Source organism: Sorex araneus, chromosome 5 (genome assembly GCF_027595985.1).
Source record: "Sorex araneus isolate mSorAra2 chromosome 5, mSorAra2.pri, whole genome shotgun sequence".
Classification (NCBI taxonomy): Eukaryota; Metazoa; Chordata; class Mammalia; order Eulipotyphla; family Soricidae; genus Sorex; species Sorex araneus.
This window is the reverse complement of record NC_073306.1, coordinates 166825392-166839311: the sequence shown is the minus strand read 5'-3', so window position 1 is coordinate 166839311 and position 13920 is coordinate 166825392. Positions and strand designations below refer to the sequence as shown.

At 36.6% G+C, this 13920-nt stretch overlaps 1 pseudogene; it reads left to right on the top strand.

Annotated features, from left to right (window-relative positions):
• LOC101552274 (glutaredoxin-3-like) overlaps window positions 1-9619 on the top strand; it is a 39430-nt pseudogene extending 29811 nt beyond the window's left edge.
• Window positions 9620-13920: the final 4301 nt, after the last annotated feature.

Below are 13920 nucleotides of genomic sequence, written 5' to 3'. Positions count from 1 at the left end.
AAGTATGTGTAATATTTCTTTCCATTCAAACCCACATATGATAATGTCTTTATAAGTCTGTTAGTCACAAAAGGAGCACATTATTTACTCATTTGTTCATTCTATAATTCATTTAATCATTTTATTCTTAGCAATTTAAAAATGAGTCCAATAATAATTTACAGAATGCACAATTTTTAAGTTTTAGTAATAATTCAGAGTTTGTACATTTACATGTATTTAGAATAACAGATATCAACACATATTTTGGACATAAACGGTAGAAAATATTAAATTAAGCTCACTTTGTGTTAGACATTTTTTTAACATTACTTGAATAAGAAAGTCATTCTAATTCTTTCATTTTTAGCATTTTCCCCCAGCAGGTTTATATACAAATATATGGTAGCTATTTTTCAGTAGCATGTGCTTTGACTGATTAAAAAATCATACATATTCATGACAAAGCATTAGGGATATGTGGTAAACATATAATGATAATATTTCCAGTGATAGAATTAATGAAAGAGTCTAATATAAGACATTAGAATATTTATATTATCACCATTTTCAAACTAATATTTTAAATGAGAATTTCAATATGCTGTACAGTTATATATTGATATCCAGAAAAATGACACTATAATCATCTGAGTGAATATTAGTGTAAAACAAGAGGACCTCCAAGTCATATTTAATCTCAATAAACACATATTTCTGAATCCACCTGTCTCTCTTTCTCTATGTGTGTATAGGTAGATAGATTTGAGATGATTGACAAAAATATATGCATTCATTTGCCCGAGGATTTTCACAGCTAAAACTAATTTTTTTTACTTACATGAATTTTTCAATGTCTGCTTCTTTTGAAATATCTAAGCATCCATGATTAAACTCAGCAAGTTGAAATTCTTTCTTCTGGAACTCTCCCTCATCATGTGTATATGGGTTGACTATTACTTGTCATTACTTAGCTTTGCTCAAATGATGACTGTTTCCTTCCTTATAAACCAAATCACTGTAGGTATGACTTACAGACTTGGATCCTGGACAAGAGGTTTAATAATCATTTTACTTAAAAAAAAAGAAAAGAAAAAAACACTGATGATGCATTTTTTTACCTTCTCTAGAACAGAATGAGGTCAGGAGACAAGGAAGAACAAAGACTATTTTTACTCCCTGGGACAAGATCTAATTTCACCAGAAACTGAGTTCAAAGAGCTTTAGATAGTTATGTAAAGTGGAAAATACCAACTTCACTTGCATATCCAGCAATAGAAATTCCGAAATGAGGCAAAGCTTGTAGGATTAAATGTGTATTAATAAATGTGTGAAATACAGAAAATATTATAAATTTTATCCTAATTTAACATATTTAAACATGTTTTAAAAATTAGATATTCTCTCTTAAGATCTGTTGTGAAATAAATACTATTATATGTAGAGCTCCTGGAAGAAAGTCTTTTGCCCCTTCTCCTGGCTATCTTCACCGGGGGCCCTTGGAAGGGGGTGGGTTGAGTTTCCTTCCCCCCCACACCAGCAGAGATCCGGCAGTTGAAGACCTCTGGAAGCCAGCCACAGCTGTGCTCAAGGCCCCTCTCCACAGCCTTGGACAAGCCTCATGCATGAAGGAACTGGCAGAGGAACCCAGGTGTGCAGGACCTGGGGCCGAGATCTCGAAGAATGCTCAGATCAGGACTGTGCCTCTTCCACCAGTTTCCCCAGTTTCCAGTAGCTAGGCAGTCCCATCAACGGCCAACATCCAGAGACTATAAAACCAAGTTTCCGGAAGCTCGGGGTTGTGATGCGGCCATTTCCCTCTTGGAGAAACAGGCAAGCTATGGAGAGTTTCCTGCCCACACGGGGAAGAGCCTGGCAAGCTCCCCATGGCATATTCATATGCCAACTATAGTAACAATAATGGGTCTCATTCCCCTGACCCTGAAGAGCCTCTAATGCGGCACCATTGGGAAGAATGAGTAAAGAGAGGCTGCTAAAATCTCAGAGCTAGGATGAATGGAGACGTTTCTGGGCCCATTCAAGCAAATAATTGATCAACGGGATGATAGTGATACAGTGATATGTAGAGTAGATAAAATACCTGGTATATATTTGGGTTTAAAGAGAACTTAAGATGACAAAAAGATATTGTATAAAATGCATATTTTTATTTTGAAGAGTTAGTGGTTGGAAATAATTAAAAACCACAATATGAATATAATTCAATTTTAGCTTGTCATATTATTTCATTGTTTAAGGGTATCTGGTTACTCTAATACTTGACACATGTACTTCATATTAATGTTGATCACATTATATAATACTTTTATATATTGCTTTGTTTTCAATAATTCTACCATTTTGAGAGTATGAATGTACTCCCCATGTGCTTTAAATAAACACAGAGTATGACAACTGAGAATCAGGACCATATTTTAATTTTTTTGTAAATACATAGTAATTTAGTATTACTTCAAAAAGCAACAGTGAAATGCAAAATCAATATTGAATACCGTAAACTGTATAGATTCTGCGGGTTATCTTCCTCACCTGACTAAAACAATAACTACTATGTAATAATACTATAACATGAATATATTTATGTAATAAGTGTGTGCTTCACAATATTATAAAAATTAGAATGATGTTTTAAAGAATGGACAAATTTTATGGCACTTAGTTATCATTCAGAAAACATTGAAAAGTTTATTATGAGAAAGGTTTTTCTAGAAGAACATTGTGGAAAATTGCATCCTGGAGTGGACTGATAATGGGTAGGGAGCTTGCCTTGCACTCGGCCGATCGCAGTTCAATTTCTGCCACCACACGTGGTCCCCAACCCAGGAGTGATCTCTGGGAACAAAAGCCAGGAATCAACCTTGAAAATGGCCAGGCTAGGCTTCTAAAACAAAACAAAATCCAAAAACAACAAACAGAAACTTTCTTCTTTTCCTAGAAAGTAAAACACAGAAACTCAAACTTAACGGGCCCAAGAGTCCATGCTGTGTAATTTATAAGCATAAAATGAATTAGGCATGAAATGAATGAATATATATGTAACAGAACAGACCTAAAAAATAAAAAGTCCTGTCAGATCAAGCACATGTTTGCTGCCATCTCTGTTATTATACTGATTCAGGAATTCTTTCTTTTTATTTTTTTTTGTTGCATTTTTTGGGTCACACCCAGCAACGCACAGGGGTTATTCCTGGCTCTGCACTCAGGAATAACTCCCAAAGGTGCTTGGGGGACCCTACAGGATGCTGGGAATGGAACCAGGGTCGGCCATGTGCAAGGCAAATGCCCTACCCGCTATGCTATCGCTCCAACCCCAGGAATTCATTCTAATGATGTTATATTAGTCATCGATTTCTACCCTCTACATGTCGGTATGTTGTGCATGTTTGTTAAAAAAAAATGTGGCCGGAGTGATAGTACAGAAGGGGTAGTGCACTCTCCTTGCACTCTGCAACCTACACTAGATCCCTGGCACCCACACGACCCCCACAAAAACCCACCAGGGGAAAGTCCTGAGTGCAGAGCCAGGAGTGAACCCTGAGTACTGCTGGGTATGTTCCCCAAGCAACCAGACAGAAAGGGAGTGAGTGCATCCTCTATTACAGCAAAGCAAGCTTACAATTAAATTAAAGGGTTGGCAAAGAAGTCTGATGTGCAAGGCAAAAGAAATCTTAATTTAAGCCATTAAGTATATGAAAACCATGAAGTATATGAAATAGTACTCTTTGGCATATATACAGATATATACATATATATCAGGAATATAACCTTGACATTAAAATCGAGTAATAAAATGATTGATTTTTATTACATAGTGAATAACAACAGGTGATACAAGATGTTTGATAGATTCTTAGTGAAACGTGTTTGACTTTCATTATTTTAATGCAAAATGTATTTTGCAATAGAAAAACACTCTTGATCTTCTTAGAAAAACACAATAAAGCAGATTAACCAAACAAGTGTAGATGCTGCTATTTTTCTTTATATTCTGATGCAGTTGTGCCCTCTAATTAACTACAGTACAGAACAAAATGTGCCTGGAAAGTCTCAATAATTATTATATATATTTCCCAGAATCAATATAACCAAGCATAAAGACTAGACATCGCCCACTACTTGCTGTTAGTGTTAAATATGAGAATTAGACATATGAAAATGTGCTATTTGTTTATGCTTAGGAGCCTGACTAGTTTGTATTTTCATCTTCCTAAAGCTTGAAACCTTAATTATCAGAAAGAACAGAAAAGCAAAAGCTTCGATGGAAACATATTAATGTTCATGGAACCAAATTAAGATAAAAGCATTTCAAAAACATTTATTGGATTTTGGTTGTCATGATTCAAATTGGTTTTTTTGGAGACAGATATTTGTATATTATTGCCAAAAGGCAACATTAGAATGGAAATTTAGATTGAAAGCACTTCTGCTACACCATGATTTTTATACATTTTACAATTTTGAAGATGATTATTTTTTAAATATCTGCCATTATATTAGTTTCACTGATGAGGGTTTATTATAAATTGTAAATCACTGAATAATTATATGGACAGGCCTTTTCACAAGAATACGCCATAATTCTTCAAATCTCCTGCATCAAAATAAATTAAAATTTAATGACGTATGTCAAATTATGCCAAATATTCTTGAAATACACTTTAGTGAAAAATAAATGTAGCAATGTGTGTTTCGTTGATAATATAGCAAACTCAGTGAATTTTCCCCCCGTGTTTAAAATTTGACCTAAGGGAAGTGGGGTTGAGATGCTCAAAGAGAACAGGGAGAATATACATTTGCATAATTCTGATCTTGGACTAATGTACAGATAAACCTCAGAAGAAGACCTAAAATGGCAACAACAAAATTCTCTGGGCATAGAATAGAAGGACTACAACCAGAGGGTGGAAGAATAAAAGGACAAATTGTGCAAAACCCCAGCCAGGAATAACAAGCTGCAATCAGGGAAAGATTTCTAAGGTAGGGAATTTTGCACTGGGGAGCTGCATATGTTTTTTTTTCCCCTACTATCCAATATTCCCAGACCTGGTAGTTCTATACTTACAACTACGGAACAGAATTAAAGTAGTATAGGACAAGAAAAGGAGTAATAGTCTCCAGTGACCTCCATCTTGGGGACTTTTCACAGCCTGGCTAGTGGGTGGGTATCTTCTTGCATCTTCCCATCCCTATGATGAGCCTGCAGAGATAGTTTTTGAAGAGCACTCTAGAAAACAGCATGTTAGTTGGAGTTTGAGAGACACTTACCAAGAACCTTCTCGTACAACACAGACCCTTCTCTGTACACAACTGACGGAATAAGCAAGCCTAGAGTCCAGAAGCAACCTGGAAATTCTTCTGAGACAGGAAAGAAGAAAAGGGATATGTTTTATAAAAGAAAATATACAATTTCCAATGAATACAAAATAGAGCCTCAAATGCAGTCATAGTAAAAACATAGTGTTTGTTGACTTTAAAGTATTTCTAGTTAAAATTAAATTATGATTAGCTGGGAAATTTATGATTATAATAAATAGCAGTACTGTCCTGCACTTAACATTCTACCCCATAGCATAAATATTTCCTAGATGCTACTAGACAAAGACAAATTTCCCTGTGCATAGAAAAAGCATCAATGCATAGTGGGATGGAATAAAAAATATAAAATGTTGATTATTATACAAAACACAAGTGGGAACTTTAGAGTAACTTTCCTTAAACTTCATATGCAAGGTGTTAGGAGTCAAGAATTAATGAGACCTTTCAGAAATTTATTAATCACTTCCATAAATTATTTTGTAGAAATAAGTGAATATTTCTATAATATGCTAACAGTAAATGGCTAGTAAATTACCCAGTAAAGAAATTTAGTAAAGTGTTATCTTTCTTATGCTAAAATGTAGGCTTTATAAATATATGTATAATATAGTACTATAAAATATACTACATAGATTTCTTATAATTAATATAATTTTTTTCAGTGGCACTGAAGAGTTTCACCTTCAAGAATGTCACAATTACTGAAATGGGAAGGAATGGGAGTGAATAGACAGTCAGCAACTACACCACCTCCACTTCACTGATGACATTGTTCTAATAACAACAAACATTAGCTAAGTGGCACAAATCCTGGCCGACTTTGACTATAAATGTGGAAAGGTTGGATTACAGCTGAATCTCATGAAAACAATGTTCACGAGAAATGGACTAGTTTCTGACATTCCATTTACTCTCAATAGAACGAACATCTCCAAGTGCAGCAGTTATGTGTTCCTAGGTCGAGAACTCAACATGACCAATGGCCTGGCGCCTGAGCTTCGCAGGAGGAAGAGAGCAATGTAGAATGCCTTCAAGAGCATCGAAGAAGTAGTTATGAGGACAAAGAACTTCCAGCTCTGGTCACATCTTTCCAAATCCACTGTTCTTCCTGCACTAACATAGGCCGCAGAGACCTGGGCCTACGAAAACAGGCTAAGAATGCTATTTGGGTATCCCAAAGAGGAATTGAAAGAGCTACGTTTGGAATATCACTTTTCACTCAAGTGAGAGAAGGAATCCGAAGTTCCGACCTCCATCAATGATCAAGAATCAGGGATGCTGTCTCGTTCGCCAGGGCATCAAAAATCAGATAGGCCGGACAAGTAATGCGATTTGGAGATGACCGCTGGACTCGAGTTGTTCCCCACTGGATTCCACAGGATGTCAAAAGAGCACGTGGACGCCCACCTATGAGATGCTCAGACTTCTTTGACAAGACCCCGAACAAACGGTTTTAGGGTCTTCGTGTTACTGGAGCGAGCAGACCCATTGGGTTACACTAGCAAGTGACAGGGACAAATAGAAACATTACTGGTGCCTGCTCAAGCAAATCTATGAGTAATGGGATAACAAGTGATAGAAGTGAATATAATTTTAGCAATAGAATCTGAAACTGATTTCATTCTACTTTAAAATTAATTAAAAATCTTGTCTATTTTTGTACATGTATATGTTTCAGAATTTTTTTAGTATTTGATATATAATTTACAAAATATTCTGACTTATTGGATTCAGTTTCTTTTAAGAAAAACAAAAGTAAAAAACATGTGTCTTTATTTTGTTCTAAAGTCACACTGCAATATACTACCTCTCCAAACCCTCAAATATTTGTGTTCTTAAGCAATAAAAAGCTCAGACTTATGAGAATGGTTTTATGACCACTATGATTCTGTAACACCACAGCAACATTTTATATACTTATTACATTCCTGTTCCTAAGGAATTCTATTACCTTTTTATTATAGTTAAGATCTAGCATCTAGACATATTATAAGATTTTGAATAGTAGTTTTGCCTTTTTATTACAATATAAATGAACATATATTTGTAGACAATTATCTTTTCACTACAAATCACAAGCATCTTAATTCATTTATATTCATTACAGGTAAAAAGAAAATGGTGCTTCTTCATATCATTAATTTTTAAAATTTTTTCTCACAATCTGTAAAAATAGGATAGGAAATAATATATTAAAATTTTTCTATCCTTAATGTTATGAATTTATATCACTTAGATAATATCTTCTTTCATTTTTTCTTTAAGAATTCTTTTAAATATACACTTACTTCAGGGGAAAAATACACACATGCTCTTTAATGTCAATCAGATATAAACTTTTGTAAATCAAAACAAAACAAAAAATTATTAGGAAAATATTTAAAGAAAACAACAACAAAAGACACAAATAAACAAGAAAGAAAAGTTCTCTGAAACCAAACTTAAATACACAAATCCTTAACGTATTAAAATTGTCAAAGTGAGAAAAAGACATAATTATTTATTTATTTATTTATTTTTGGGTTTTTGTGTCACACCCTGCAATGCTCAGGGGTTACTCCTGGCTCTGCACTCAGGAATTATCCCCTGGTGGTGCTCAGGAAACCATATGGGATGCTGAGAATCAAACCCTGGTCGGCTGTGTGCAAGGCAAACACCCTGTACTATTTCTCCAGCCTCCTCCCCCCAAAAAAGACATAATTTTTAACTGGTCAAATTATAGCTGATTCTGACTATGATAATTCCTTGTTAGCTTTCTTCTTTTTTGAAAATTAATAGTTGTGTGGTTACTAAAGATATATCATTCTGAGCTCTGATGCTACATAAAGCAACATTATCGATGTGGTAAAACAATTCTTGAAATTTAAAGAATTAGTAGGACTCTTGTTTCAATATATTCTTGATACTTACATATTCAAAATTTTAACATGGAAATCTATTCTAAGTATCCTCATCCTCATAAGATTTTATGAGAACTAAACATATAAACATCAAATTTTGAAAATAGCAGAACCTCAATTATATGATTGCTTACAATTGTGGTGAGACTGTCCTGCAAATATGCTTTTATTCCTGAGTCCCGGGGTCCTTGAACGCTATGTGACTTTCATGCAAAACTTTGGTTGTCCTTGAAATTATATATATTTCTCAGTTTTAAGAAGATAGCTTTGGGGGGCCGGAGCAATAGCACAGCGGGTAGGGCGTCTGCCTTGCACGCGGCCGACCCGGGTTCGATCCCCGGCATCCCATATGGTCCCCTGAGCACTGCCAGGAGTAATTCCTGAGTGCAGAGCCAGGAGTAACCCCTGTGCATCGCTGGGTGTGACCCAAAAAGCAAAAAAAAAAAAAAGAAGATAGCTTTGGGGGGCTGGCGGCGGCGGCCGTGCTGGAGGCCGGGACCGCGGGGCGCTTCGAGGAGCTGCTGAGCCTCGAGGCGGGGGTCCCTCCTGGCTGTCCACTTCTGGGCACCACGGGCCCCGCAGTGCGCCCAGATGAACGCAGTGATCGCCGAGCTGGCCAAGGAGCACGCCCAGGTGTCCTTCGTGAAGCTGGAGGCTGAAGCTGTACCTGAAGTCTCTGAGAAATACGGGATTAGTTCTGTCCCCACCTTCCTGCTTTTTAAGATATTCGCAGAGAATCGACCAGCTGGATGGTGCCCACGCCCCGGAGTTGGCGAAAAAGGTGGAGCGGCCCGCGGCCAGCGGCTCCTCCCGGCCGGGCAGTGAGCAGCCCCCCCAGGAGGACCTGAGGACCTGACGCACGCAGCCCCCCGCATGCTGTTCGCGAAGGGGACGCCCCAGGAGCCCCGCCGCGGCCTCAGCTGGCAGATGGTGGAGACACTCAACAGGCACAACATCCAGTTCAGCAGCTTCGGCATCTCGGACGAGGCAGTGCGGCCGGGCCTGAAGGCCTCCTCCAACTGGCCCACCTACCCGCAGCTCTACGTCTCGGGGGGGCTGGACAGCATCAAGGAGCTGGAAGCGTCTCGGAACTCGATACCGTCTGCCCCAAAGTGCCCAAGTTGGAGGAGAGGCTCCAGGTGCTGACGAATAAGGCCACCGCGATGGTCTTCGTGAAGGGGGACAAGCAGGAGGGAGGTGTGGGTTCAGCAGACAGATCCTGGGGATCCCCAACGGCGCCGGCGTCGACTAGGAGACCTTCGACATCCTGGAGGACGAGGAGGGGCTGGCCCATGTACCCCCAGCTCGACGTCAAGGGGGAGCTCGTCGGGGGGCTGGACATCGTGAAGCAGCTGAAGGAGAACGGAGAGCTGCTGCCCGTCCTGAAGGGGGACGGCGCGTGAGGCCCGGGGGCCGGCACAGGCCCGGGCACTGGAGAGGGAAGCGCCGCTCGCCGTCCGCTCCGCCCGCCCCGGGCTGCTGCCCGCCCGTCTCGCCTCCCCACCCGCTCTAGGACGCAATAAACACCTGCAGCTCGCTGAAAAAAAAAATAAAAAAGAAGATGGCTTTGGCTCCCCTGATGTTCTACATCCTATCTTCATGCTAGTTCATCGCTATTCTGTTGCCGGCTTTGCCTCTCGAAGTCCACATGTGTCCTGCGCCGCGCGATCTTCTGTACTCTGTCTCTGGAGCACCACCGCCCTCCCACGATGGCCCTGGCCTGCCCCAGTGCCCCTCTGGCCTTCTTGGTTCTGCAGCCACATGTGAGTGAGTGAGAAACCATGGCCTTTCTGCTGTCACTTGGGCCCTGGCGGGTGGTCAAAAGGGTTACCTGGCTGGCAGTTCCCTTTTATTTCTTACTTTTCCCCACACCAGCCATCCTATAAGTTATTTTGACTGGATACCCTTTCAAAGGGCAAGGTTTTAAATGAAGAATTAAATTATTCACTGAATACTTGGCACCTACCCCAAATCTGTTGGTTCCATAATAGCAGTAAACTAAAACCAGAAACAAAACTCACAGACTGAGTAAAGAAAATCAGATATTTATATTACTTCGTCTGGAAAAATAAATGAAAAATACGGAACATTGGGGAAGTTTTTTCCTTTTCATATAGTTAGCTTGAAATAGTACGTTTTTAGTTTTTTTTTATAAGAGGAAGGACTATAACTATAACTTTTTTTGTAGTAAGAGGAAGAACTGTAACTTTGTGACTTAATAATAATTAAGATTATTAAAAAATAATCTTAATTAGTATGAGGATATCAATTACAGAACCAGTTTGCATGAATTTAGAGCTTGTTTTTTTTTTGCAAAGAAAATTCTTTAAAAAATCTTTGTATGTCTCAGAGAATCAAAGAGAAGTGTGATGTTTAATCACATGCAGTATATATAGGTAGCTGTTACCCAATTTTTGTTCAAACACCAATCTATATGTTGTTTGAAAGTAATTTTTAACTTTATATAACAAGTAAGACTTGCAATAAGACAAAACTGCAGTAATATTAGGGATGAACTTCGTCTAATCAGTTGAAGGCATCTTGAAACAATATTGTGATTCCCTCAGAGAGATGTGCCTACAGGCAAATTTTGACCTTAAACTTCTAAGTTATCTTTCCTCTCAGTCTCAAACATATTGAACTGCACACAGTTTGAAAATTTCTCTCTCTCTCTTTTTTTTAGATTATGAGCTAATTCCTAAAAGTTTCATTCTCTGAGGCCAGCGAACGTATATAAGATTTTAGGCACTTACTTTGCTGAGCACCCAGGTTAACCTAGGATCAATCTGCCAAGTCATAAAAATTATTCCTGAGCAGAGATCCAGGAGTAAGTCCTGAGCAACAATGGGTATACTCAATCACCCTGTAAGAGAAAGTTTTATTCTCAATATACACGTGCATATATAATAACAACATGATGCATATCTATAAGATCACCTAACAAATATGTCCATCTATCTGCACAGCTATTACAAATTGTATCTATGCACAAAATGTATGTTTATAATATATATTTGTGTAGATGTGACATATGTATGTTCTATATGTCTACACATTCTTTAATTGGTTATGTTTCTCTGGTAGTCCTAAAAATTGTTCTCAATTTTTCACAAAAATGTTATTTTTATACCTTAAATTCCCAGTTTTTTAAAAAACTTATGAAAGATCTGTTTTGTGGATCAGAGTGATAGCACAGCAGGTAGGGCTTTTGCCTTGCACAAGGCCAACCCAGGTTTGATCCCAAGGATCCCATTGGGTTCCCTAAACTCTCCAGGAATGATTTCTGAGTATAGCATAAGGGGTAATTCCAGAGCACTGCCAGGTATAGTCCAAAACCAATTTTTTTTTAAAAAATCAATTGTTTAAAATTAATTCATCTTATTTCTTCTCTGTACTTAATTTTCTTAGTGATAAAATTGTTTTCAAGCATTTCTGTTTGAGATTTTATGTCTTTGAACTGATTTTCATTTTCAATTTAAAAATTTGTATTGTTAACCTTTTGAATATTGCCAAATCTACTAATTGTTTTTCATTTTGAATACTAATTTATCAAAGACTAAATTTCATTGCACATATTCATGTCTCTTAAGCCTTCATTCATATTTTATGTCCCTCTGCCTTTTTTAGGATGAATTCCTTATTACAGGTCTATCACATTCTTTAATTCTTCTTTAGACATGCATAATGTTATTTTGAGTTGTTTTGATGGATTTTGCCTTAATAACTAATATTTCAAGAACTATTTTTTTAATTTGTAAGACTATTGGTACACTAATATTTTCACTAATTATATTCTAATCTCACTTGTATCTCATGAATATAAGTACATTAATTTTGTATTGCTCAAATGTCCTCTTTAATTGAGAAGCTAATTCCTGTTAACCTCACTCTTTCCATTTTCTGCTTAACTGATAATTTTCCTTGTAGTAAATTATTACCTTTTATAGGTTGTAGTTAAAAATTTTAACTCATTAACTCTTTAAGGATTATTTTTTATAGTTTAAGTCACTTCTACTGTGTTGTGAAATTATCTCCACATAGAAATTTCAAGTTTGTTTCTGCAATAACTCTAGCAAATCCAATGTTTCTTAAATAATTTGTAAGCTAATTAGTGAATTAAGTTTATGTTCTATTTAGCTTTATCATTTTGAAAGCATATATATCTAGAGTATTTTTTCTGACAAGTTTGCATTTGAAGCATCATTTTTGTAGGATTTCATTATTTACAATTGTCATTTACTTTTGCTTTAAAGTCTAGGAAGAGAGTTAGCTTTCTTATTTGCTCATCACATAGCAAATCATAGTACTTATATTTAGTCTTTAGTATTTTCTTTTTTAAAAATTGAGTTTATGTTTTATATTGGTTCAAGATTCTGTACCATTTTAAGTTAAGGAATTCATATTTGTTCTGAATTTCAGATTTCAGATACTATGGGAGAAATCCATGTTGTTGTGAAACTATGATTGGAAACATCCATATTCCAAACTGTAGTATTTATATTTTTCCATATATAATGCTCTACTCATCTCCGCAATGCTATTTATTGTTTTGGCCTTAAGTTGCCATGTATAATTTCAGTAACAGGTAATGTCTAAAATTATATTTATATTATTTCTTCAGCTCTATTATATTTTGTTTAAACAGTGGATACATGTCTCATAAATTAACCATTACTAGAAACTTAGTATAAGATATTTCCTGACCTATACTATATTATAAGAGACCAAAATAATACTGGGGTATTTTATTTCATATCTACTTTCAATATAGAAAGAAGGCAATATTTTTTTTTTTTTTTTGCTTTTTGGGTCACACCCAGCGATGCTCAGGAGCTACTCCTGGCTTTGCACTCAGGAATTACTCCTGGCGGTGCTTGGGGGACCATATGAGATGCCGGGGATCGAACCCGGGTCGGCCGCGTGCAAGGCAAACGCCCTACCCGCTGTACTATCTCTCCGGCCCCAGAAGGCAATATTTTTTAATATTTATAATTTATTATCCAATGGTCCAACATGCCTCCTTTCACCAATATAAAACTAAAAGTCTCAAGATTAGACTTTTTAATAATATCTAGATACAACAGTTGCTTCCATAAAACAAGTTTATCAGTTCTTAACAGTAGTTGTATGCAGTGTTTTAGGCCTAGTGGTACTATAGCAGGTAGAGAATTTGCATTGCATTAGGTCAACCTGGTTGTACTCGCTTTACCCCAGATGGTCCCCTGAGCATTGGCAGGTATTAAGTACAAAGTCTAAGTACAAAGCAAAGAGTAACCCCTGAGCATCATGGGGTGTATTCTCAACCAAACAAAATCAGTAGTTATATACAATGTTTTAATGTGAATAATAAGTAATTAAACTTAATATATATCATGTTCTCTTTCAATTGAATAGGTCTATTAATATTTAATATTTATTTATTTTACAAGTTGCACGAGACTTGCAATATGATATATGAAACCAAATGAAGAATTTGATTAATAGAAAAATAAATACCTGTCAGCATAGTGATGCACTGTGGAAGATTAAGTAAAAATATTAGAAATAATCTTGGAAAATAAATTACCAATAAATTGAAAAATAAATTTAAATTTAAAAATAAATGTAAATAAATTCAATAGGTGTAGATACTGAAGATATTGTCTAAATAGAGATACTAGGATTAAAAAGATGTATAAAAGCCTACTTATTCAAAAAAATACAA